Here is a 26,301-nt window from a genome sequence, read left to right on the forward strand (position 1 = left end):
TACTCAGCTCTTTCAACATGTTAAGTGCAAGCAGTACTCCCAATCTATTCCTGAGGAGCTTAAAGGTCATTTGATTTCACTCAAGGTACAGTAGGATGCCCATAAAGTTCAATGTGAAAATGAAAACACATTAATCCTGCTTTAATATGTATTAAATCATAGTGAAGTGTCCTGCTTCTCTTTTATCTCTGTGTCTCAGCAACTGCTTCCTCTTGCTCTGTGTGAGGGAGCATGGGTGAAAGCTTGTCTGAGCGAGAAGATTGTTGGACCCTAGTAAGTAAAAAAGGTTTTGACTATGAAGCTTCTGGCAAGAGAAAAGTTTTAGAGGCCAATTGGAAATCATGAATAAGAGCTTAAGAAATAGTTGCAAAAGGCTAAAATGACTAAACAATTAAAATAAACCGGAAAAGTTTACAAATGGTCTCTTCCCACCTCCCCACAGCACATCATAAAAAGAGGGTTTTTTATATCTATTTAGATTCTTTGTTTACTCACACATAGTTACTGACCTGCACACAGAAGAAAATGGGTCGGCCTAGCTTGGCAAAACATGCAAGCCATTGCAGTTAATGCTTTGCCCAAAGCTGCATGTTCTTTTGTATTGCTCTTCATCAGCAAGAACGTGTTGTGTTTCAAAAGATTTAGAGTGGACCTCATTCATTACCATGAGAAGCAAGCTGTAAGACCAGCCTTTATTAGAGCAGAATTCACATCTCTTTATTTTGTCATTTTGCTGTGATGCAAATTCAATTACCAAATAATCCAAGTTTATAATTCCTGGATTTGGAGTCAACTCATTAGTAAACCTTAAAAAAAACAACACATCACACACCAGTTTTTATTTCCCCTAAAAATATTAATTACGACTGATAAAAAGGACCAATTTAAAACTCTTCATGTTAATTGAAGAAAGCACTCCAATTAAAGAGTAGGAGTTCAGCATGTTGTACCTTTGATGTTATATGCACTAAGCATAAGAAATATGCAGTAATTGGAAGACCTAGTGGTCCCAATCAGGACCTGGAGCCCCACTGCGTTATGCACTAAACACACACAATAGATGGTCCCTGCCCCACAGATCTTACAGTCGGTCAGTTCCACTCCCTATTCCAAAGCTAATGCTGAAGGCGCTCGAGTGCTCCACTTCAACTGTCACTGAATTCCATGGGCTACAACTACACTCAGTTTCTCATGGGTTGGAGCCCTTAATGGTAGGGTTGCCAGGTTTCCAGTTTTGAACCGGACAGTCCAGTCTTTGAGCTCTCTGTTCAGGAAACAAATTTAGAAAATATAAAAGAGAAAATATAAATGTCCGGTATTTTCTAAACAAGATGTAATGTAGATTGTGATGTAATGTCAAGAGTGTCCGATATTTTTGTTGAAACCATCTGGCAACCCTACTTAATGGAGGATATCTGCTCTAGGTCCTACCTAACCACAGCTGTGCACACACGGTGTGACAGAGTAAATGATGGCTTTATACAATCTGTATGCAACATTTTTAGTTTGAGAGTGTGTGCAGTTTTTTTTTTTTTTTTTTAATACAGACATGGCACTGTCTGGGTGATTAGTCATAAGCTGGCACTACATGAGCATGCATGCACAGCATAACAAGTTTATGTATTACAGTCAGACAATTGCTATAGAAGTCACACATACACAAGTAACCATAATGTGAATCTTTGTTTGTTCAGTTCCCCAAAATATCCAGGCCTGAACTAGCTGAGCAAATAGAGAACTCAACGGCTAGTAACAATAGCAAGGTCCCTATTATACATGTCCCAGCCACTAGATGGCAACTTTCCTTAGCCAACACAGGTGATGTATATTTTGCCTTCATTGAATGCTATTTTTTTTTTTAAATTGAGTACCACGGAAGGATGAATTTCAAATTCTAAGGATAAATCAAGACAGGTGATCCTTGTGAGCTGCCTTTGAACTGCAGGGTTGGGGGACTATCCCCACAGATGTCAGTGACTGCCCTACTGACAGGTAGGATTGAATCTTGTATTGATTTCTCTCCTAACCCCACCTTCCAATATCCATAATCAATAAGGTTTGCTGGTGTCTTTAAGGGGTCAGTCCTTGTGCACTTCTCTGAGAAGTTTCTTAAATTTAAGACAGGCAGAGCTTCCAAAATATTAAGGATCTTCGTCCCGCATACCAACAAAAGATGGAGTTTCCTCTCCTTCCGGGACTATGTTGTTACAGAGAATGGCATATGCAGTAACATAGTTACTGCTGTTCATTTTTCATGCAGACCTAGAGCTGCAAGTGTTTGGATGGGATGGAAGTTGAAGGTGCTGAGTAACAATGGAAATTCTCAGTCCCCATGGCATTGGATGAGGTTGCTGTTTCAGTCTCCTGTGATGAATGAACTCTTAGAAGAGCTATATCATGAGGTAATAGAGAATTCTGCACTCCTCACCTCGCTGAGTAAAGCTTAGCTCTTTTCCTTTCACGTGGCCTAAGCCTTCAAAAGAGTCTGTAACTCCACGGAGGAGAGCCATCAGTGCACAAGAGCAGCCATCATTGATTTCATGGGGGAAAGCAGTTACTGAGCTCTAAGCAAAGCCCGGGCTATTGCCCTCAGGGAGGTGATGTTAGAGATATGACAACTGCTCATGTACCTGGCTGAGAAATAAAGGGCCAATTTTGTAGCAGTGAGGATAATTAACAAAGGGAACAATTTACCTGGGGATGTAGTAGATTCTCTGACACAAAGTTTTAAAATTAAGACTGGAAGTCTTCTAAAAGACACACACTAGCTCAACCAGTGGTTATGGGTCTGTGTGATGAAGAGCGTATTGGTTTAGAATCCCTGGCTTGCATTACACAGGCAGGCACACTAGATGGTCATAATGATCCTTTCTGGCCTTGGAATATAATGATTCCATTGATTAAAAAACCTGGAATAAATCCCACAATGCCCATCCTAGGAGAAAAGATGTGTTTTAAAATGAAGACGTAGCTCATGTTAAACTTTATATCTGTAACACAGAAATTTTTAAGTTAAATGGAAGCTAATCATTCAAGTTCTGAGCTTCCAGCAGCTGCTGTTGGAATTTATCCCAGCTACTTAATTCATGCTTTTACCACCAAAAATAAGTTCTAGCACTTGTTACATATGGAGCTGTAAACAGAGTGAGCATACATTAGCTACTGCTACGCATTCCTTATATAGGTGATTATACTGCCACCTAGTGGCATAAGGTTTTTGTTTTAAATGTAGATTAATATTTGCATTAGGGATGTAAAATCCCATTTAATCAGTTAAATGTTAAGTTTATCCAGTTTACTAATTAAACTGGGGCAGGCAGGGGGACACCAAAGTTGGGCTGGAGTGGCCCCCGCACCACGAGCAAATGCTGCTCCTGCCTGACTGCTTCTCATCCCACGCTGGGCTACCAGCTCCAAGCCAGCCTGGGCTGGGAGGCAGCATCTTCACATGGGACCAGAAGCAGCAGCCCCAGAGAAAAGGAGAGCCAGCAACCTTCTCTCCATCCCCGCTGCTGCTTCCAGTCCTGCATGAGGCAGCCTACTCCCCAGCCTGGCTGGGCTAGGAATCAGCTGTCCTGCAAGGCTGGAACAGCCCTTCACCTGCAGCGGGCCACAGAACTAACAGTTCATTGTTACCTGGCAGGCATCACCAGCTATGGGTGACGCTTACCACTTAACCAGTTACCCATTCATGTGCCTAATTTGCATATATCTGCTTTAAGGAAAATCCTCTCTGGAACCAGGGAGGATGTTAGGATTGGGGACCGAGTAGGGGCAGCAGAAGAGAGAGATGAACTTCACAAATACAAATTTATTTTCACAACATTCCTGTGTGATGGCACTGCCTGGTATGTAGTACCAGCACCTCCAGACGCAGTACCGGCACCTCCAGTCAGAGCTCAACAACTTTTCCCCGACTACAAGTAATTCCATGTCTCTGTGGAAGATGACAACTTTCTAGAGAAATATCTGTAGCATTTGAGCTTTATTCATACTCCTCTCACATTTTTGAGATCACACATCCTTTGGGAGTTTTTTCAGATCTTTGAGCTTGGGGCGGATATAGCAGCAAAACAAACACAATCAACACTCAGAGTTATGAACACTTTGGGAATGGAGGTTGTTTGTAACTCTGAACAAAATATTATGGTTGTGCTTTCAAAAGTTTACAATTGAATATTTATTTCATACTGCTTTAAAACATTGTTATGCAGAGGGAAAATGTTGCTGTGCTTGTTTCATTTAAATTAAAATGGTTAAATGAAGCAGTTTCCTTACCTCGCAAAATCTTTTACTTTTTTTTTTAGTAGTTTACATTTAACACTGTACAGTAATTGCTTTTTATTTTATTTTACTTTATTTATTTGGTCCCTGTTGCCTACCTGATTACACACTTCTGGTTCCAAATGAGGTAAATCGTTAACTGGCCAATTTCAAACTCTGAGGTTCGTAACTCTGAGCTTCTCCAGTAGGAAGCTTCAGCTTGTGCGTGGATTTTGGAAGCAGGTACAGATTTTGGCCTGTTTAGAGAGTATACCATTTCATCTGAAATACCAAGGCAGCTATCCTAAGGTATGCTGCCCGAGACTGAAGGACCCACAATTGATTTTCCTCTTAGGAAATTTTAGATGGTAGGATTATGATGAGGCATTTGCTTATCAGATACGTGACACACTAGTTGACTAGTCGCTTCCTCCCCCCTTGATGCCGCTATCAGAAAGAAGCGGTGGAGGGGGGAGTGCTTCAAAGCTACAGTGCCGCATGGAGCCCGGGGTCTGCCACTTTGAAATGCCGTGTGCAGCCGAGGGCCAGCTGGGAGTCCCCTGCTGGCCCCATGCTCCTGCAGTGCTTTCGCCCATTAATCTAAATTTAACATCCCTAAGTTCTTACTCACAAAAAGCTCCCAGATAAGTCTGGAATTAACATTGTACTAGATGTCCAATGGATGTTTTGTAAAAATAAGGAGTGGATGGCCAACCGTAAGTTAGAATGCATGGAAAAGTGAAGAAGGAAGGTAGAACAGTGATCATAAGACTATATAGAGCCATGTCTTGAGTATAAATTGTACAACAAACATGCAATTTGCAAATGAGATAGTCTTTGTAGAGGTAAAATGTCCTTTGCTCAATGGCAGAACAGATGTTCTCAATGGAGAATCACAATGAGACCTACCTCTTCCACCCTTAAATTAGATAAATTAATACTCACTGAGAGGCAAAGGATAAACTTAGCACTTCAGGGGTCAGCAGAAATGAGAGTTGGCAGAGTCTGAGAAAGGCAGTGAGCTTGTCAAAATGCAAATAACATTAGTTAGTTCCCTGTCATTATGTTTATTCTGGGGAATCCTGCAGGAATTTCTGAAGTGGAAAGAGATTTCCATTATTGATTGAGCTGAAAAAAGGCAGCAGAGCACACTGGCATATTTCCCGATGGTTCAGGAATCAGCTACTCAGCATCAGAGAACACTCGAGAGGTAAATATGTTGACATTTAAAGAGGTAAAATGTAAGGGTCAATAACTGTTACACAGAACACTACACTGATAAATTCAAATAGTTTGCTCAAGGGAGATTTTACTGCTCTTTTGGCGGCATTCTTAGAGGTTGGCAACCAGTTCCCCACCATCACCACATGTAAGAGCATCCTGGGATGGTGGGTCATATTTAATTCATTTTAACAGAGAACAACATATGTTTTGCAATGGTTAGCATTTCAAATATATTAAGTCATGAAAATGTACCAACTCGGGCACAAATAACACTCAGTCATTCTGGTCATACGGACCGTCCTAAAGATACTTCACTTGTCTTTTTTTTAAAAAACAAAACGATACAACACACTGCTTTGGGCAAATCGAATTTTGCAAGGCTACTTTAAATATATTTTTTAAAATACAGTAATTCATTACAGAAGAAGAGGACCACAGAAATTATTCCTACAACAAAATGCGATGCAGAGAATTAACATATATTCACGGTAACATATTTTTTGCATAACCACATGATTTCTTGCTGGGTAGTTATGCATATAGCTAACTGCTCAAACTCAGCAGGGGGTAGCATACATTCCAAAACTTAAAGGGGCATCTGCCATTTGCCATGAAAGCTCTTCTAGGGAGCTGCATGCTGTTTGGAAGCTGCAGGAGGCAACTTTTGCTTTAAAATGTGGCATTAGGTGGAGCAGGACCTTTCTGCCCTTATGTCAGGTGGTGTCATTGATGTAGTGCTCAATTTTAAATGCAGCCTTTAATCTCTGTGACACAGTGAGCCTAAGGCAAATATTTACAAGCAAACTGCTCCGTGCTGTAGATTAGCACCTGCAGTGAGAAGTCTTTGCTAGCACTGTTTGTCTAAAATTGTTAAATCTGATTTGTGCTAGAAATAGAGTTATCAGATGCAGCTATGCTGGGGTCTGTTGTAGCAATATCATTACTACTTTTAGGGAAAGATCTCAAAACTGCTGAAAGAAGAGTTTCTCTTGAAGTTCACAGATTCTCTTGATGTTTTTGCCACTAAAGCAGGACAGATGCTGCATGATCTTGGGCTCTTGCTGAAACCACTTAGATCTGGAAAATGGAGATGTGAAATCCTCCAAGGTAAGGATAAAAGCTATGAACCAGTATCATCTTTATAGGACTGGAGGAGCTACAGGGAAAGGCTCTCTTTATGATCTATTCTGCGAATAATGATTATTAACTTTGTGCCCTCCATCAATTACAGGGTAAAAATCAGACTGAGTCTACTGGCTTTCTGAACACACACACAACATTTGTGCCCACAAATGGGTAGAACAAACATATGTATTCTATCACTGTTCCTGCACTTGTAACTGAACCCTCCTCCAAAAGACCAGTTTTTGAAATGTGGCCAGCAAAGTCTATAGCAAGCATAAGATAGGATAGGAGGATTGCTACCATGACACAGGATAGCTGAAAAAGCTCTCTGGTTCCATCATCCTGAGATTGAGAGTAGAGCTCCACAACTCCCAACTTTGCACATAGGATGGCTCTAGGTTTTTCACACACATGCACACATGTACATTACTAGAAACAAAGTCACTGAACAAACAGATCACTCATAAAACCCATAAAGCAATGTAAGACTAGGGAAAAGAGCCTACACTTATGGGCTGTGTCTACACTGGGCCACTTATTCCGGAAAAGCAATGACGATCTACTGTAAAATTGTCAGTGTTTTTCCGGAAAAACTATTCTGCTCCCGTTCAGGCAAAAGTCTTTTCCGGAAAAACTGTTCCGGAAAAGGGCCAGTGTAGACAGCACAGTAGTCTTTTCCGCAAAAAAGCCCCAATTGCGAAAATGACGATCGGGGCATTTTTCCGGAAAAGCGTGTCTACATTGGCCACGGACGCTTTTCTGCAAAAAGTGCTTTTCCGGAAAAGCATCCTGCCAGTAGGATGTAGGGCAGTCACTGACATCTGTGGGGATAGTCCCCCAACCCTGCAGTTCAAAGGCAGCACACAAGGATCACCTGTCTTGATTTATCCTTAGAATTTGAAACTGTTCCATTTTAAGCATTTCCGGAAAAGGGTGCCAGTGTAGACGTAGCCAGACTGTTTCATGCAGAAAACACAGTGGTATACTATAGTATACTGGATTTAAGAGAGGCAGACAATGACCACATTTTCAGGGAGATGGACCAAATCAAGCATCCTTCTTATTCTTGGTAACTTTCATTGGAAGCAGGATAGGAGAAGAAATTTTAGTCCACCTGTCAAAGTGACAAAGTAGACAGGGTTGACAGACTTGAGAGCAGCACAAATGGGTTTACAATGGCTGCAAGGGACGCAACAACTGAACTCACTAGGCTGAGTAATGGCCACTGTCTATTAGCTAACAGACTAACTATATTTCACACTCTTCTACCACCTTCCATCTCCAGAAGGATCTCAATGCGATGGACAATCATTAATCTTCACATTACCTTTATGAAGGAGATAAGTGTGTATTGACAGAACCCATATCTCCTAACTCCCAGTCCTGTGCTCTAGACTACCTTTCAGCACAGATAGACAGTTAATATTCTCTACTGATATTCAATAGTTCCATTCTAACATATATGATAAATGTTAGCCCTCCAAAATATATTTGCTGTTTTAATAAACTGTAAGAGTTAAATGTGTTTACAGTTAATATAAACACCATTTTCCATTTATTCCCTGCTGGTACATAGTGTCAGTCACTTAGACTGCAGTCACAAACTATAACAATATTCTTGCTATGCAGTATTGCTCATGCTGATTGTTTCAGAGTAGAGATCACTACTAGTGTAGGGAAGTGAATCTCAGCTTGATATTGGTTTCTTCTAATTCAATATCATTGTGTTTGGTTTACCCTTTTACTTGATTACAAATTCTACTCTATTACATTCAGTGATATTTACAATTTACTTAATCCCTAACAGCACATGGAAATCCACGGAAGTGTTTTAATTAATGTTATTTTGTAGTCTTATTTTACCAACATCACAGGAGTTTGTGAGCTTTAATAATCCTAAACCTAAAGATAAATGTGGACATATTTTTATTCGGAGAGGCACATTATCAGGTTAAAAAAAAACGTTGTTGTTGACAACACATATCCTTACCTGCATTACTTGTAACCCACTAAAACTGAAGGTTTTTAAATCTAATTTGTTTTCCTACCTTAAGACAATAAAATCAGAATAGCCAATTTCATTTTTGTGTACCAGACAATTTCACTTTCAGAATTTAAGACACCTTCCCAGCATTGTCCTGGTTGAACTTCAGACTGCACCTACCTTCTCCTGTTCTTCCCTCTCCACTGTTAGATACTCTGTCACTCTGTGTTATGTCTGCAATTAAACATAAGCACTTTGGCATTGGGGACTAAATGTTATTTGTTCTATAAAGCACCCAGCAGACTCTGTTCACTGTGTAAGTAATAGATAGTAATAATAAACAAGAACTACTACAGGGTTACAAAGAACTCTGATCTATTTAGATATGACAAATAACAAAAGCACCAAATCTGAGAATGAAAAAAGGGTAGATAAAGAAGGCAGTCACCTTTCTAGATGGAAAAGTAAAAATCTAAAAAGAGAACCTAGATGACTTAATTCTTGCATGCAATTTAAGATAGACTAGCTACTACACTGTTCATTAGTCAGAGGGGTAGACGTGTTAGTCTGAATCTGCAAAAGCGATGAGGAGTCCTGTGGCACCTTATAGACTAACAGATTTATTGGAGCATAAGCTTTCTGGGGCAAAGACCCACTTCCCACGAAAGCTTATGCTCCAATAAATCTGTTAGTCTATAAGGTGCCACAGGACTCCTCGTCACTGTTCATTAGGGATGTTAAATATTGTTTAATTGAACAGTCGATTAACCTAATGAATTCTTATCAGTTACTCGATTATTCTATACGCTTCAGGGGTGGTGTCCTCTGCCCCACTCCCGAGGAACCCCAGCCACTCCACACTGTTGCCTCTGATACAGAGGCAACAGCATGGGGTGGCAGCAGCTCATTTCAGGGGTGGGAGGCGAGCTCCCAGACCCGGTGTGAGCCAGAACTGAGCCAGGCTAGCCTGCTAAAAAATTTACTGGGGGGGGGGGGGGGGGGGGGAGAGAAGAGGAGGACATGTGTGTAGTCTATAGCATTAATCAATAAGCTTTTGCTTATCGGTTAATCGACTACACTATTACATCCCTACTGTTCATCCCCAAAGTGCTAGTACAGCTTGCTAACGATACTCCTATAAGAAAACAAAAATAACTACCTCAACTAAAGTTCCCATTAGTATTAGTGAATGTAAATTATCATTTGACTTTTTTGTTCAAGGGTAACATTGTATTTATGGCATCACTTACAATACAATTATTTGACATAGGGGATGTACCTATCCTGATGGATTGATTCAGCATAAGAAACTGATTCACCCAAGGCAATTTGACACATGATGTTTCACCATTAGCAATTCTATCTGCTCTACACAGATGTGAATTAACCATGCACTCCAGAAGTTTGAGGTAACTAATTTTACCAAAGTGCAATCCTAGATAATTCTCCAGTTTTCTAATCTACTAGTGAATATCCTTCATTCTGATTTTAACAAGGGTTTTAAATGCAGAGAATGACTCTGCTCTGGGGTTTTGTTCGGAACCATCAATAGGAGTTATTGAATAGTTTCTGGTCTTAAATGGCAGAAACAATGAAACATTATTACAAATTTACAGGAGTGGTTTTGCACCATAATATCTAGAATCAAAATAAAACTCGGAACTTTGGCTATTCTTCAAAACAAGCAGTTCTATGGATAAAAAAATATATATAATTTATTTATCTCTAAAGGCTTTGAGATCCAAAATGCTATCTTCTATAAGAGGTAATAAGGAAGCAAGGTAACAAAATATAGCAGGATCCTTCCAGATTATCTATTGTGGTAAACTACTTCTACTGTGGTCAGCTTCTTCCAACACCATTCCTTTAAAATTAAATACTGGGGTTAAATGAAAACCAGAATGATTCATTGTTCCTGCTTGGTCTTAAAAGTGCCAGTCATAACTAGCTCTGCAGTGTAATACTTGCCACTGAAGGCATTTCTTCCTCAAATCAAGCAGAGAAACTAAATCAGGCTACTAAAACTAATTTTACTGATGACGCCATTTTATTACTTCTTTCGCTGCCATTTTAGTAGCATAGTTACCACATATTTTCCAGAAAACAAAGCTGTATGCTCTCTCCTCTAGCATGAAACTAGGCTCAAATAATCTAGTGACAAATATAATTTGTACTTTTTCCTTTTTAATTGCTGCTAGCATCCTGTTTTTACATCTACAGAGCAAGAAAGCTCAACTCGCTGTTACCCTGGAGGACCACACCTCAATGCTCTGCAATGATGGGCTGGGTTGGGAGTCTTGTGAGATTGTTTGAACTGAGAAACTAGTCACTGGAAATCTGTCAGCACCAGAGGACAGAACAGAAGGAATGTGCATTCTGCATGCAGGCAGGCAGATTTCCCTCCAGATTCCATTAAGAATCCTTAGACAAAATGGGGGTGCAATGAAAAGGCAACAAGGCACAGAGGAGATAAGCATTTGAAATATTAACAGTATCTGTGACAGTCTTATATAGCACTATCATTAACGTGTATCCAAACACAAGAACTCACAAACTGCAGATAGAAAATTACTTTCTTCAGAAACATAGTTACAATCTGAATGCTAATCTGCCACTTTGATTAATAAAAGATTGGCCACTCTTAGATTATTACATATCTCCTGGAACACTGTCAAGAGAAACAATGTATTAGACAAATAGTCCGGTAATTAACATTTAACCAATCCCCTCTATGCCATTTCCCACATTTTAATGTAACCTTTCCTTCGTTCTTAGTCCCTGCCACTCCACTATCTTTGCTAGAGAAGCTATATTCATCTATGACGATCTGCTTTATTTATTTTAGTATACAAATCCTACTGCTTCTATGCAATATGTGTGTGTCAGCAGCTTTTTATGAAATGATCACATTTCTGATCAATATTTGCATATATCTTCTCCCACAGTTTTAGGGATATAAAAAAGTTATGTCTTAAAATTAAACTAAATATTATATGCAAAATCTAATGGAAAGGTTTATTTTTTTCTCCCCCTCTTGTCCCTTTAACTAGCTATACAATGCTTTAAGCTTGACACGCTTCCTATTGTCAAGTAAAATCATATATAAGGATTCTAACATGTTACAAGAAACACACATGTATTTGATTCCTGCACAATCCTTGGGAATACTAATTACCTTTCTAAAATATGAAGGAATAAGTGTAAGCCTTCCACCCCATTGCTTGCGTGCAGCAACGCCCATTGACAGAGAGGGACAACGCCTGGTTCACAGAGACCTCAAAATACTGCCGGCATTGTAAATATAATAACCAAGTTAAACCAGGATGCCAATACAGAAGCAGAGTCGACAGGTTTAATTTTTTGCAGCACTTTCACAATGCTATTTACTGTAACATTTTTACAGTAATTTGAAATCTTAACAAAACAATCCCACAATGCAAAAGGAAACCTTACAAAGTAAAATCAACTTTATTTTGATCACACTGATAAGCTGCATAAACTATAAAGAAAAAGACAAGATTATATTTATTTCAGTTTCAAGAATTACAATGTTCTATGGCGCAATTCATACAAAACTGGTTTTTTAAACAATCAATGGTTCTGAAGTTATGCACTCTAACAAACATTTAGGCAATATTAGCAAAATCAACAGGACATGTCAGAAAATAAACTGGACCAGTTTGTTTATTATTCCAAAATATTTTAAATAATCACAGATATTTGGTTAACTGTCTAAGTGATTCCAACATGGCAGCACTTCTCTTGAAAATACAGAAACCCTTTTTCCATAGTGGAGACAAAGCTAATTTGAGGAAGGAAATTAAAATATATCATGATATCTTTAAATACTAAATTTAAACATCTCGTAGCCTTTCAAAATAATGTTGTTTTCATACCACATTACCAATACATTCCATAAATTAATCACTTACATTTCTTATAAATTATTGCTGATCCTTACAGTAAAAAATACAAAAGTCACTAAGAATATGCCTGTTATAATTATATAATTATTTGAATATATTACAATATGGGATTATAATGGATATATTTAATTATTTCTTACTGTAATCAGATACATTTTACTGAAAATATTATTTATTTTCAAATCTACTTCACTTATGTAGGGTGTACACATGTGGTTTAAACTTTTTATACTTATACCTTAGACATGATAAATACATTCTATAGACAAAAGGCTTCCATTTTTCTCTTGATTGTACTCCACCCTTGGTAAGGAATTCTCCTATTGTACAAGCATTATTTGTGTATTACATTAGCAAAGCACATGAGCTTTAGGACTTTAATGCAAACAATATGCCAACTCCAGCTGTTACCAGTACATATTGGAGAGGGTTCTATTATAACAGAGCTAGTCCTAATTGTTAAAAATGGTCCTTCAGTATTTTCCATACATTAATTTACAAAGCTCAGTTGAACTCTGCATCCCACCCACTTCAGACAAAGGAAAATAATTTGCAACACTGTACCAACTGCAAGGATAATTGAGCCATCTCCCACACAGGGTCAGTGGTGATGGCTTCCTCCATCTTTTCACACATGCGAACCACATATTTCATTGTCTTTTATCAAAAGGAGTCAATTTCTTGCTCTACTACTGTTTCTGGGGCCAGACTTCCTTAAAACAGGTCATCTTGCTTAGACATACAGAACTTTTTAGTCAAGCAGCGTCAGTCTAACATTTCTCTTTCTTTAACAGTTCACACATTTCCCACTTAACAATAGAAAGGGTGCAGGACATGTCATGTTACACACCTTGATACCTGAAGATGAATTTCCAAAGTGGACTAATAATTTTCTATTACCTTTACTTCATAAATACAAATGTGGTCCCAGCACTGCACATTTGATCAAGTAATTTTTTACCATACAGGATGAATAGAGTCTAAGAAAATGCTATACTTTCGTTTCTCCTTTCAAAGACAGACAGACAGACAGAGCTGATAATTAGCATGCAGTTTGAGAATCTGTGGATTTTAGAGTAATAATCAGCTGATACTCACCCAACTAATCCAGGTCCCTAAAATACATATTTAATATATAAATCTTTATTCCCTGTGTGGTTTATATTCCAATGATTTTGAAAGCTTAGCCTTGTTTTCACTCACCCTTTTACCTGAAAGGGAGGGGTAAAACTAAAATTCAGAGAATCTATGTTAGTTTCTTTAGGTTGTTAGTTAAATAACTAACAAAAACACAATAATACAAACTACATTACTTTCCTACTCAAAATGGAAAATATTTGTATTGGAGTCTCTCTGATATATATATATGCCACATTTGAAGCCCTTCCTCAAAATAAGGTTTAATGTGTCTTCTAAATAAATCACAAAGTGCATTTGTAGGAACAGTGGAAACCTAGTAAGTTTTCCATAGTTGAGGTATATATATTTTTCTTCCACTGTTATAACTTTGAAAACCATATTATAAACAGTATCATCTTTTTAAAAATACTTTGAAAGATGTTTTATATCTTAGGTGAGAAAAACAGGAATAAACACACAAAATAAGTTATACTACTGTATTTCTGGTTAAATTAAAAAAAAGCTACAAATCTCAAAAAGGATCTTAAAAAGGCGACAATCAAGATCCAAAAGCTGACACCACACTGCCCCACCCTAGAGCTGTTCTAAAGGATACTATAAGACGAGAAATGCATAGATCTTAAGATTTCTCTTGGATTAGAAGTGAAATGATCCACCTGTTCAAAATTCCTCATCTATAACATTTAAACAAACCATGGCAATATCCACTAGAAAAATTATTATATGAAACCTTAAAAAACAACTGCAGCCTATTTAACAGTAAGCTTTTACTGTTAACATTTTTATATATATAGATTTTAAAATATAGACAACTCTACCTGTAGGTCGCAGAACTGAGGAGTTACAAACCTATTAACACTGGTTGTCGCCGCAATACTTCAAATGTCTAAAATTTGGTCTTATGCAGCTGTATTTTTCTGTATTAATGCTCAAGTTTTTTCATCTTAAAAACAAACAAAACAAAAAAAAACCCTGCAAGTCCTGAAATGGCTGAGACAGTGAAGAGTCCAGCAAGACAATGAGAAAGCAGCTTCCTCATCTGCTGTACACCAATACCTGTAAAGCATCTATATAATTTTTCAGTGGTGCTTTATTCAGATTCTAAGGAAAGCATCAGTCTGAAACAAGCAAATGATGGGAGTAGCAGTTTATAGGTTACAGAAGGATATTTTATTGTTAATGGACTGTACCATGTGAGATATAAGAAAGGGGAGGGACAATATGCCAGCAAGGGGAAAGATTCTACTGTTTTTTTCCCCAAGCCACAGCAATTACTTTGATGTGAATTTTTGATGACTTCCGACATCTTGCATGGTTAATAATCGTTTCAGCTGTCATGTTTAGTTAATGTGGAAAATGCATTTGCTGCATTGTGATGCAGTGCTGTGGTCGCAGATTGTAACACCAGTTGTGAAGCTATTCCCTTAACTGAGCAGCATGAATTTGCACATACCATGAGGCTGAAATAAGTGGTAGTTAGATTTTATACAGAGAGCTTCTGCCATTTTAGACTTGCAGAATACGTTGAAAAACATACACCTTGTTCACTTAATTTAACAGTGGGCTATCTGGTGTCATTTTTCATTAAAGAGCATTTTTTATTAAAGAGAGCCTTGATTCTCTATTGTTTTTATCTGTTTGGGTCATTCGGTGGTTAAAGATTTAGATACTGTTTAAATTAATCTTAGGACTTAATTAGAACTTTGAACAGAGGTTATTGCATTGCAGACATACAGCCCAATGAAAGTGTCAGTGACATGAAAATGCATGCCCTTTACTAACATGTTTAGTTTACCACTTTCTCATATAATATTTAAACAATACGTAATAGGTTGATCATGAACATAAGGATAAAATATGCTGCTTAAGGGAAAAAACCGATTTTTTTTTAAAGTACTGTTCACTCACATACATCAAATAAAAAGTAACAGGTAGTGTAAAATATCAATCTGTCTTTCATTGTCACCAATAGAAATTCAGTGCTGCAAGCAATCATGCAATTACAAGAAAGGATGTAAAACAGCAGAAATGAAACCATGTTAAGAGCCAGTCACCCGATGATTAAAGTCAGGCCAGTATATTCCAGCAGTCAGGTGATGGTGCCATCATTACAGTGCAGAAAGCCAGAGAAAAATCGAGAAATGAACCACCCCCATCTTAAAGAAAAAAATTAGAAGCACCAAAAAATAAGGAATATATTTGTTGATCTCTAAAACACACAACTATGATGAAGTGTTTTAAAAATGTGAGCGTATCACTATCAGACAGCTAGATGCACACTCAAACGACACATTTAACACACAATTCAGCTCCCTCCACGCTTAACAATTTGTTGGTGAATATTTTAAATGCACAGAATTCTTTCAATTTTAAAGCTTTTCAACTTAACGCTCTTCTAAACATACATCACCAAGCAGAAAACTTGCCACCAAATACAAACTTAGTATTTGCTTACAAAAAAGTGGGTCTGCGTCTAGGGTTTTTTTTTTTTTTTTTTTTTTAAAGTACGAAGAACAGAGCAGCATTTGAATGTGCGTTACTGCTGAGGTTATACATAGTACCAACAGCAGCATAAAAATCAATTCATTATGTCCATTGTTTTATTAGTTAAAAACAATGCTAAATGAACAGAGGGGAATGGTTAGCAAAAACAGTAGCACCACAGAAATGTACAGTTTATTTCTATGCAGTGAAGAAAACTGGGTCTCTATGTCACTTAATAGCTGCTATATTTGCAGAACGAGCTTTGTGATTCAGACTTATCAATTTGAGAGGCAACCCCCGGCACCTTTAAGGCCAGCTCAGAGGCTTGACAGTACAGAGAGCTTCTCAAGTAGCACAGCAGTCTCTTCAAGGAACTGTTTCTGCTTTGAAATTAGCAAATTGGAGCTTTGGCTCTGATTACTATGACAAGGGACAATCCAGCAGGCATATTTCCTTTAGCAATGCAAAAGTAAATCCACCTTGTTTCTGATCAAATAACTACAGTGCTGAGCAGCGGAAGCCTTAAACCAGAAGTCTCACGGGTGAGAATGGGGCCCACACTGATGTTCTTAAAAAAATAAATCCACCAGTCAGTACAATTTAAGGAAAAGCTATTGACAAGCTGCCTGTGAGGTTGGGCAGTATCCATTTTAGGAGACAAAGGAAAGGGAGAAGGATGCTTTTAAAATATGTTCATAGGTATAATTTAGTTAATTTATTTCTCCTCTTTAGTCTAATTGACTCAATAACTGAGGAACTCTTTATAGCCTTGCACACTTCAGCAGCTCATCCTGAATCAGACAGAAATGTAGTGTAAAGTTATATGGCTCCCATCCAGATTTATGGTATTTTGGATTTTGGATAGGCTCCCCACCTACCTAGCCTACCCTGTAAAATTAGATGGTATAGTGCCACTTGTTGGGCACACTGATTGCTTTCACTTTCTAGGCACATGAATGAAAAAGGAAAGGGTATTTAGAGGATCTGCTCTTTGGGGAAAGGACTGCCTATTACTATGCATCTGTGCAGTGACTAGAACAATTAAGCCATGATCTTGGTTGCAGCTTCAAGGCACAATTTTAATAGTTATATGTAGAGGTTTTCTGTAGCTTCTTGACCATGTAAATTGCTACAGAGCTATGCATTACATCTAGCTTTTATTTTAAAAGATGTTTCATTTGTAGGTTTGCAAAAGAATGCCTATCTAATAAAGTATAAATTTTTGATAGTGTGGGTACTTAACCACTGCAACAGTTTACTGGTGGAGTCTCTATCACTGAATTTCAACTTCAGGATTAGATTTTTTTTCCTAAAAGATCTGCTCTAAGAAGTATTTGGGGAAAATTCTATGGCTTGTGTTATACAGGAGGTCACACCAGATTACAATGATCCCTTCTGGACTTGGAATCTATGAATAAATGTAGTGTTGTTTTCCAAAGTTTGCAGATATCTGAAAGCAACAACTCTAAGGGATGTGACCTGCACCCACTCATCTCCAAGTAGTAAAAATCTGAAGCCTGGTGGCCACTTCATTCATAATCACTTTAGTAGAAACATTCAATCAGCATGCCACTCAATCATTATTGGACACAGTGGCAGCTGCTGTTGTGGCAGATACGAAACTATTGTCAAGCATTGTAGGGCCAGTGGCAAGGGGAGTTATGCAAATTCTACTTCCTTTTATAATACATCATGTCCCAAATAGAGAGAGAGAGAGCGAGAGAGAGAAAGAGAGAGAGAGATAGTATAGAAAAGATTATGAACAATTTAATGTCCCATTCTAAGATTCTGCGAAGTGCCCACCAGTCATTTGGACAATCCATGTCCATAACTATATTTCAATAGGGCAACTAAATGTTAATCTTTCTATCAGAGAGATGGAGTAAGGGAAGAGGCATGTGTCTAAGGAACACAACTGACTTGACCCCTTAAGACAAGAAATTCTGTGCAGATCAAGCAGACTTTTAAATTATGGACAGCCTACTCTTTATGTTACTTTCATTTCCCATCTTTGTGTGTACACGCACACATGTGCATTCTCTTTATCATACCCCACCAAAATACTTCTTCCTTCTCGAATGCACAGTTACATCTCTGTAGCAAAGGGAGTTCTTTCAATACAAATAGAAAAGCAGAAGCTGCAGCCACTGCCACTTCCTGCCTTAAATTCAAGTATCTCCCATAAAACAACCTACTATACATTGGGCCTTCAAAGTAATCTATTCTTCATTCTTTCACTTGAGAGAGTCTTGTGTGGGAAAATGAGCATGAAAAGCACGCCTGAATCTTTTCTTGTATTTGCTCATGTTTGAGCATCTACATCTACTGTGCCTGCTATTATAAAATCATGGATATGTTGACAGTCAGTTAAAACAGTGGTAAGTAGCTTTCTTCCTGAAAATGTTTCTCCAAGCTACTCCAATGCTGTGGCAGCAACCATACAAGTCAATTCCATTGTCCCACTGGTTTTCATGAGTGATTTCAGGAATTCTCTCCCTCTCTGTATCAAGCTGGTGGAAACTGGTAATCTAGTATTAGTGACATTTTAAATTTCTTTAGAAAGAGGGAAGCAGTACCTACCCAATGTACTGCCCGTATTAGCAGAGCTGCAGAAAAACGCTTATCATCCTCTTGGAGTGTGGAGATTTCTAAGGAGGACTATGAATGCAAGAGTCACGTTGCGCAACTTAGAATGAAAGGGCACCCAAAAGAAAGGATCAGCGCCATGTTAATAGCCTGTTTTGCATCATACAAGCACGTTCATATGAGAACAGTACAGAACAAAATTTGCATTAGGTTAAAGGTATATTACAGTTAAAGCCCATTTACTGGAAGGGCTTGGCGGTTCTTGATAAAGTTTTTGGACTAACACAAAGAAAAAGTGGCTTTTCTAAAGCACATAAAGAGTCTGTACCAGAACTAAGATTGGAGCTCAATTTACTTGTTCTCAGAGCAGTGCTCGAGCTCCAACATCATGTTACCTCTCACTCAAAAAACAGCAAATCCAAGAATCAACTTTCCTTTTGCTTTTTAACAAGGCACAAAAGGAATCTCACATTTAGGTACAAATTCTTTCGCTGGGGCTCCTGAAGTCTGTGCCAGACAAAAGTCAGGGAATAATGCATAAGGCATTAGGGAGTTTTGCTTTTACGACTAGGAAAATTTGGGAAAGAATTCTTCTTTTAGTTTGCTTATAGTGTCAGCCTCAAGTAATAGACAGGAGGGGGAAGCCTCTCCTTTCTAGACTAGCAATAAGGATTAGCACTACACTAGCCATGCTGTTCTGGCCATCCGTGCCCCACACGCCAATTAGCGGTATAATTTGTCAGACCGAAGAGAGAACTTGCACTCGGGTCAGCAATTTGACAAAGTGTTGCTGAACTACCTCACGTCCATATTTATACAAGAGGCGAGAGCAAAAACTGGTTTTAATTAGGGCCTTTTTAACAAAGAACCCAGAGTATTACCCGTGCTCTCAACATCTAGTGACAATGGATTCGTAATCGTCTAAACAAAGAGTAACAAGTGTCTTTACTCAAAGCTATTGTTAAATGTCTACTAGGATATTATTATCAAAATGATAATGTGTCATGAATATTCAAGCCACCTTCTATCTCCAGCATTTAAAAGAATAATCACCTTTAAAACAATTAATTCTAAGCTAAACATCTAGTTTGCAGCAGAAATCTAGGAATGTTTAAAACTCGCCTATGCTGATTTAAAAGAAACAAGTCCAGTATTTGAACCATTAAATGCTGACTTAAAAACCCTCCCTCACTAGTGCATGGTGAAAGTCTATAATTATGCATTAGAATATTTTAATTTTTAATTCAGAACACTACCCCCTTTTTATACAAACAAGCCCTGAATGTCAATCCCTTTTGCAGAGCTGATGTGAACAAATGGGAATCTCTCACAGAAGTGCATTGGGCAGGTCACTTTGGAAATCCAATGAAGTCCATGCTTTTATAAAATTGTCACCTCAGCATCAGTGTATGCAAAGTTCTCCTAATGCAGAGATATAATTATAATGTTCAAATACACAGAATGCCACACACACACTCCCTAATTTTAGTATTTTTCATTTTAGCCACTAAAATGTTTAATAGAATTCCATAAGAAGTTAAAATCCAGCACCCTTCACTATCATACATTCAAACGAGGATAGAGCCAATGCAGTTAACCACATATCTTCTAGAGACCTGAATCAAGTTAATGACTGTCAAAAAAAAGAAAACCACAAGTCCATCTCTCCACTCCTAGTGATAGTTGGCTCACTGATGTCCTTAATCCACTAAGGAACCTGATTTAAAGAGCACCATTTGACAAGTCCAACAATGACTTATTAACTTCAGCAAAAGCAGCGAAGTATCAGCAATCATGATCTCTCTACTATGATTAATCAGCATGTAATTAATAATGCCCGTTTCAGTCACCTCACACACAGTCCCTGAATTTTCATAACACAGGGTCCAAAAGTCACATACATACAAACAGGTAAGGGTTATGCTTCTACCAGTTTCTTCTGGAGATGAGAATTATATAAAGAGAGAAAACTAGGGACTGATTCACTGTTCCACACTTTACAGACAGGTAGGAAGACAAGAACTCCAACTTGAAGATCTTATCTAAATGGAATGCAATGAGATGCAATAAAAGGCAATGTGACTGATGGTGGAATTTAGCATTTTTCATTAGTTCCCAGCTTTGTTTGGAGTTTTTAGTTTTTGGGGAGCAGAGAGAGAATCCAGTGTGTAGTTTAACACTTAACAGAGGATAGGACCAAGGTTTATGAGCTTTTTGGAAAAAAAATTCTTCTGAGGGGAAATCAAATACCAATAATAATTTACTAACTGTCACCAACATTAAGGAAATGTGTGTTTGATCCATCTGAATGTACAAAGATTAAAATGCTGACTTCAGAAAAAAGGTGCTTAATCTGCTCAAGGGGTTCAGACACTGCAAAACACAAGCTTATCTTCATGCTAGTGTGCAGGGGAGGGTTAATTTTAATCAATGCTAGTCTATATAATTTTTTACACTGCAGTACCTAAGTACCCTGCAGTAGTGCATTGAGCAGCCATGACTAATCACGTAAAGGCCATCCTCACTATACATCCAAGATACGTTCCAAAAAACTTGGACTTAAAGTGACACAATGCAGGGATTTTTTTTCTCTAAGGCTGACTTCCATTTACACAAATTGGTTGGATTCTGGTTTGGTTTGGGGGTTTTTTGTGTAACTTAAGAGCGGGGAATGGAAGGACTAAGAACGCATCAGTTCCTATAAGCGTCAACAACTCTGGTGTAGAACGGATGCATACCGGAGTGACTTATAGCGGAGACGCTCTGTATGGTTTGTTCTCACATCCTCTCCACAGAGGAAGTTAGAGGGGGTAAGCATACTTACAAAATACTTGTAACAACTAAACAGGGAATTCCCATAGATTTTGGTAATGACACCTGATTCCTCCTCCCACAGAAAACAACGTTCCAATTTCTGATGGGATAACATCATGAGATTGCTAGCAACACAGTCTGAAAATAGCTTGTCTATCACTTCACCTTCAAACACCATTTTTATGCAGGTGTTGCCCCACAAAGCTAGAAAGTCTTTTCTAATGTCCAGCCTAAACCTCCCTTGCTGCAAGTTAAGCCCATTGCCTCTTATCCTATCCTTGGACCTTAAGGGGAACAATTTTTCTCCCTCCTCCTTGTAACAACAAAAAAAAATCGTAAAAAACAATGAATTGTCCTGTAGCACCTTAGAGACTAATCAAACATATAGATAGTCTCATGAGTTATCTGAAGAAGTGGTTTGTGCCCATGAAAGCTCATGAGACTATATATTTTTGACTAGTCTCTAAGGTGCTACAGGACCATGCGTTGTTTTTAAGTTTTTTTAGTTACAGACTAACATGGCTACACCTCTGAGATGTGTACAAATGGTTATGTTCCCTCTTGTGAATATGTGAGCTCAAGGAGGCAACAGGAACCTAGAATAAGAAGTGGGCTCAGAGAAACACAAGAGAGCTCCTACCTGGAACTGACAGGTAGACAGACAGGACCAAGATGGTTTTCACAGCAGCATGGCTGAATGGAACCCTGATGTTGGCCAGTATGAACGGTCTTTGCTTCTCTGCATCATGGTAAGGACTAGGGATGCGAAATATCAGATATCTGAATAGTTGATTAACCTCATGAACCAATTCTGTAAGCTGTGTGACTAAATAAACTGCCTCTTGATTCAAGGACAGTGTCTAAAAGCCAAGTTTAAAAAATGCAAAGGCCAGGAGCCTGCCCTGTGCAATAGTGTGGGTCCTGGCCCAATACAGGGGATGCTCTCAAGGAACTGGCTACAGACTGGGACATAGACCAGACCCTGTGAATCTGCGGCAATTAGGATATCAAATTTTAAGGAAAAGAGGTTTTAAAACTCATGGGTTAATTGGTGGTATCTGTTCCATGCACAAACCTCAGTCTTTCCCACTCCATCCTATTTTCTGCATCTCCTCTCTTCCAGTTTGTGTCTTTGCCTGCTGGGTTTGCAACACTGAAGACAAGTTAGTGCCAGTACACCCTGGTTTCTAACAATAGCTCTTTCTGAAGGGCAAGGGGTAGGACACATAATTAGGATGTGGAGGAGTAGAACTGAGAGGAAACAAAGTTTAGGGGTCAGCCTTGCCATCAGGCATGGTGCAAGGTGGCAAAGCTGTGTCTTGTATCAACACAGAATCAGAGCTGGAAAAGACCTCAGAAGGTCATCAAGTCCAGCCACATGCACAAGGCAGGACCAATCTCAACTAAATCAACCCAGCAAGGGCTTTGTCAAGCTGAGACTTGAAAACCTCTAGGGATGGAGATTCCACCACCTCCCTAGGGAACCCATTCCAGTGCTTCACCACCCTCCTAGTGAAACAGTTTTAACCACTATCCAACCTAGACCTTTCCCACTGTAACTTGAGACCATTGCTCCTTGTTCTACCATCTGTCACTACTGTGAACAGCCTTTCTCCAGCCTCTTTGGAACCTCCCTTCAGGAAGTTGAAGGCTGCTATCAAATCCCCCCCTCTTCTCTTCTGCAGACTAAACAAACCCAAATCCCTCAGCCTCTCATCATAGGTCATGCACTCCAGCCCCCGAATCATTTTGGTCGCCCTTCGCTGGACCCTTTCCAATGCATCCACATCCTTTCTATAGTGGGGGAGCCCAGAACTGGACACAATATTCCAGATGTGGCCTCACCAGAGCCAAATAAAGGGGAATAATCACTTCCCTGGATATGCTGGCAATGATCCTCCTAATGCAACCTAATATACCATCAGCCTTCTTGGCTACAAGGGCACACTGTTGACTCATATCCAGCTTCTCATCCACTGCAATCCCCAGGTCCTTTTCTGCAGAACTGCTACTTAGCCATTCAGTCCCCAGCCTGTAACAATGCTTGGGATCTTCCGTCCCAAGTGTAGGACTCTAGACTTGTCCTTGTTGAACCTCATCACATTTCTTTTGGCCCAATCCTCTAATCTGTCCAGGTCACTCTGGACCCTATCTCTGCCCTCCGGTGTATCTACGTCTCCCCCCAGCTTAGTGTCATCTGTGAACTTGCTGAGGGTGCAATCCATCTCCTCATCCAAGTCATTAATAAAGATGTTGAACAAAACTGGTCCTAGAACAGATCCTTGGGGCACTCCGCTAGAAACCGACCGCCAACCTGACATCGAGCCGTTGATCGCTACCTGTTGGACCCGACAGTCTAGCCAGCTTTCTATCCATCTTACAGTCCATTTATCCAATCCATATTCCCTTAATTTGCTGAAAAGAATATTGTGGGAGACCGTATCAAAAGCCTTGCTAAAGTCAAGGTATATCACATCCACTGACTTGCCCATATCCACAGAGCCAGTTACCTCATCATGGAAGCGAATCAGATTTGTCAGGCATGACTTGCCCTTGGTGAATCCATGCTAACTATTCCTGATCACTTTCCCCTCTTCCAAGTGCTTTAAAACGGATTACTTGAGGATTCCCGCCATGATTTTTCTGGGGACTGAGGTAAAGCTGACCGTTCTGTAGTTCCCTGGATTGTCCTTCTTCCCCTTTTTAAAGAGGGGCACTACATTTGCTTTTTTTCAGTCATCCGGGATCTCCCCCAATCTCCACGAGTTTTCAAAGATAATGCCAAAGACTCCACAATGACATCTGCCAACTCCTTCAGTATTCTCGGATGCATTATATCCGGGCCCATGGATTTGTGTATGTTTAGCTTTTCTAAACAGTTTCTAAGTTGTTCTTTCCCCACCAAGGGCTGTCCACCTCCTTCCCATACTGCATTGCCTAGTGCATTTGTCTGGGAGCTAACCTTGTCCATGAAGACAGAGGCAAAGAAAGCATTGAGTACTTCAGCTTTCCCCACATCATCTGTCACTAAGTTACTTCCCTCATTTAGTAAGGGCCCTCCACCCTCTCTGATCACCCTTTTATTGCTAACATGCCTGTAGAAACCTTTCGCTATCCTTCACATTCCTTGCTAGCTTCAATCCCAGTTGCACTTTCGCCTTCCTGATAACTCCCCTGCATTCTCGAGTAATATATTTATACTCCTCCCTAGTCATCCATCCAAGTTTCCACTTCTTGTAAGCTTCCTTTTTGTGTTTAAGCTCACCAAGGATGTCCCCGGTAAGCCAATCCAGTCGCCTACCATATTTGCTTTTCTTGCTGTGCATCAGGATGGATTCTTCCTGTGCCTTTAATAAGGCTTCTTTAAAATACTGCCAGCTCTCCTGAACTCCTTTCCCCTTCATGTTAGCATCCCAGGGAATCCTGCCCAACAGTTCACTGAGGGAGTCAAAGTCTGCTTTTCTGAAGTCCAGCTGCCCTACTTGTGCATGTATTCTTCTAGTAGCAACGTGCACCAAGACAAAGGCCAAATGGAAGAATACATAAACCCTTATCTCCCAGCACATGGGTAAGGAAGCAAACATGGACAATTTGTAATTTCATCCCTCTAACTCACACCTTCCCACCCCTCCCCCAGAAAATGCAGACAACAGAAGCTCAAAGAAAACTGAGTGCAAGATGCCCATTTAGAAGAGTAGCAAGAAGTCATTGCAGGCATGAGGAGAGTACACTGAGGCTTTCATGTTCGGTAATATGCTTACCCATACAAAATAGGAATTAGTCTCTCTCAAAAATACCTTTTTAAGTGTACAAAAACCATTTCCCTCAAGAAGGGACACAGACTGTCTGATCACCAGCTCAAACTAGATCAGTACTGACCAACAGCTATTTACACCTAAAGGCCTGTCAGTGGTTTTGGCAAAAAGTATTACTGATCTTGCTCCAGCTCCTAGTAGATAAGTGTTTAGGCTAAAACCACCAGAGAACTGTTGTCTCTAATTGGCATTTCTGTAGGCTCCCAGAAGAGGGGCCAAGGACTGAATGGACACAATGAGTAGTCAAGATTGTGGAGCAATGGTAGAGTGGGAATGACTACACTGCTCTTTTGTCTGATACCTGATCTGTGGATAAATTGAGGATTTCATTCTTCAGGACTATCTAGCCAGGACCCTCATCAACTGCAACAACTGACCCAAAATGCTAAGCATGCACAACTGTTTATTGCTTAATCTCTGAAACAATGCGAGTGCTGCACTCAGAAAGATATCCATTTCACATCTATTTGGGGGACTGCATAAAGATCCCATGACAACTGCACTGCTCAAAACTCAGTATATTCAGGTAAAACCAATTTATTTTGTTAATCTATTAACTTTATAATTTGTACATGACAAATTATAAACACTTGAGTATCACTTATTCCCCCTTTCCTCCCCAAAGACTCGAAGAGACTCCATTCAAGGCCTTGCTATACTTCAGGCTCAGAGAGAGGCACAATGCAACAAATCCTTCAAGAAGGAACCCAGCAGAAAGTATCTATGCAAATATCCCTTTTGCTGATTAAGGTTATGTTTGATGCCCAGATAAGATCAACTAATGGCAGATAACCTAGTAAGGATATTGAGCCAGTCCTGGTCCTCTACCCAAGATACACTTCCCCTCACCCCGATTTCCTAAATCTTGACCACAGATCTACAATTTGAACAGGTAGGTCTTACCTCAAACAGTGAAGTATATCAGATTTGGAAAAGTCAA

At 39.3% G+C, this 26,301-nt stretch overlaps 1 protein-coding gene across 4 annotated transcripts in view; it reads right to left on the bottom strand.

Moving 5' to 3' along the window:
- The window catches only part of NUP93 (nucleoporin 93), a 176,322-nt gene that overhangs the window by 74,212 nt on the left and 75,809 nt on the right, over positions 1–26,301 (bottom strand). Inside the window, exon 1 of one of the 4 annotated variants that reach the window (XM_075940393.1) lies at positions 14,481–14,769. The exons of the other annotated variants lie outside the window; for them this stretch is intronic. The gene's annotated coding sequence lies outside the window, so the exon portion shown is untranslated. Of the gene's footprint in view, positions 1–14,480; positions 14,770–26,301 lie in introns of those variants that run through there. 4 annotated transcript variants of the gene reach the window in all.

The sequence above is a fragment of the Pelodiscus sinensis genome, chromosome 12, assembly GCF_049634645.1.
Source record: "Pelodiscus sinensis isolate JC-2024 chromosome 12, ASM4963464v1, whole genome shotgun sequence".
In the NCBI taxonomy this organism is placed as follows: Eukaryota; Metazoa; Chordata; order Testudines; family Trionychidae; genus Pelodiscus; species Pelodiscus sinensis.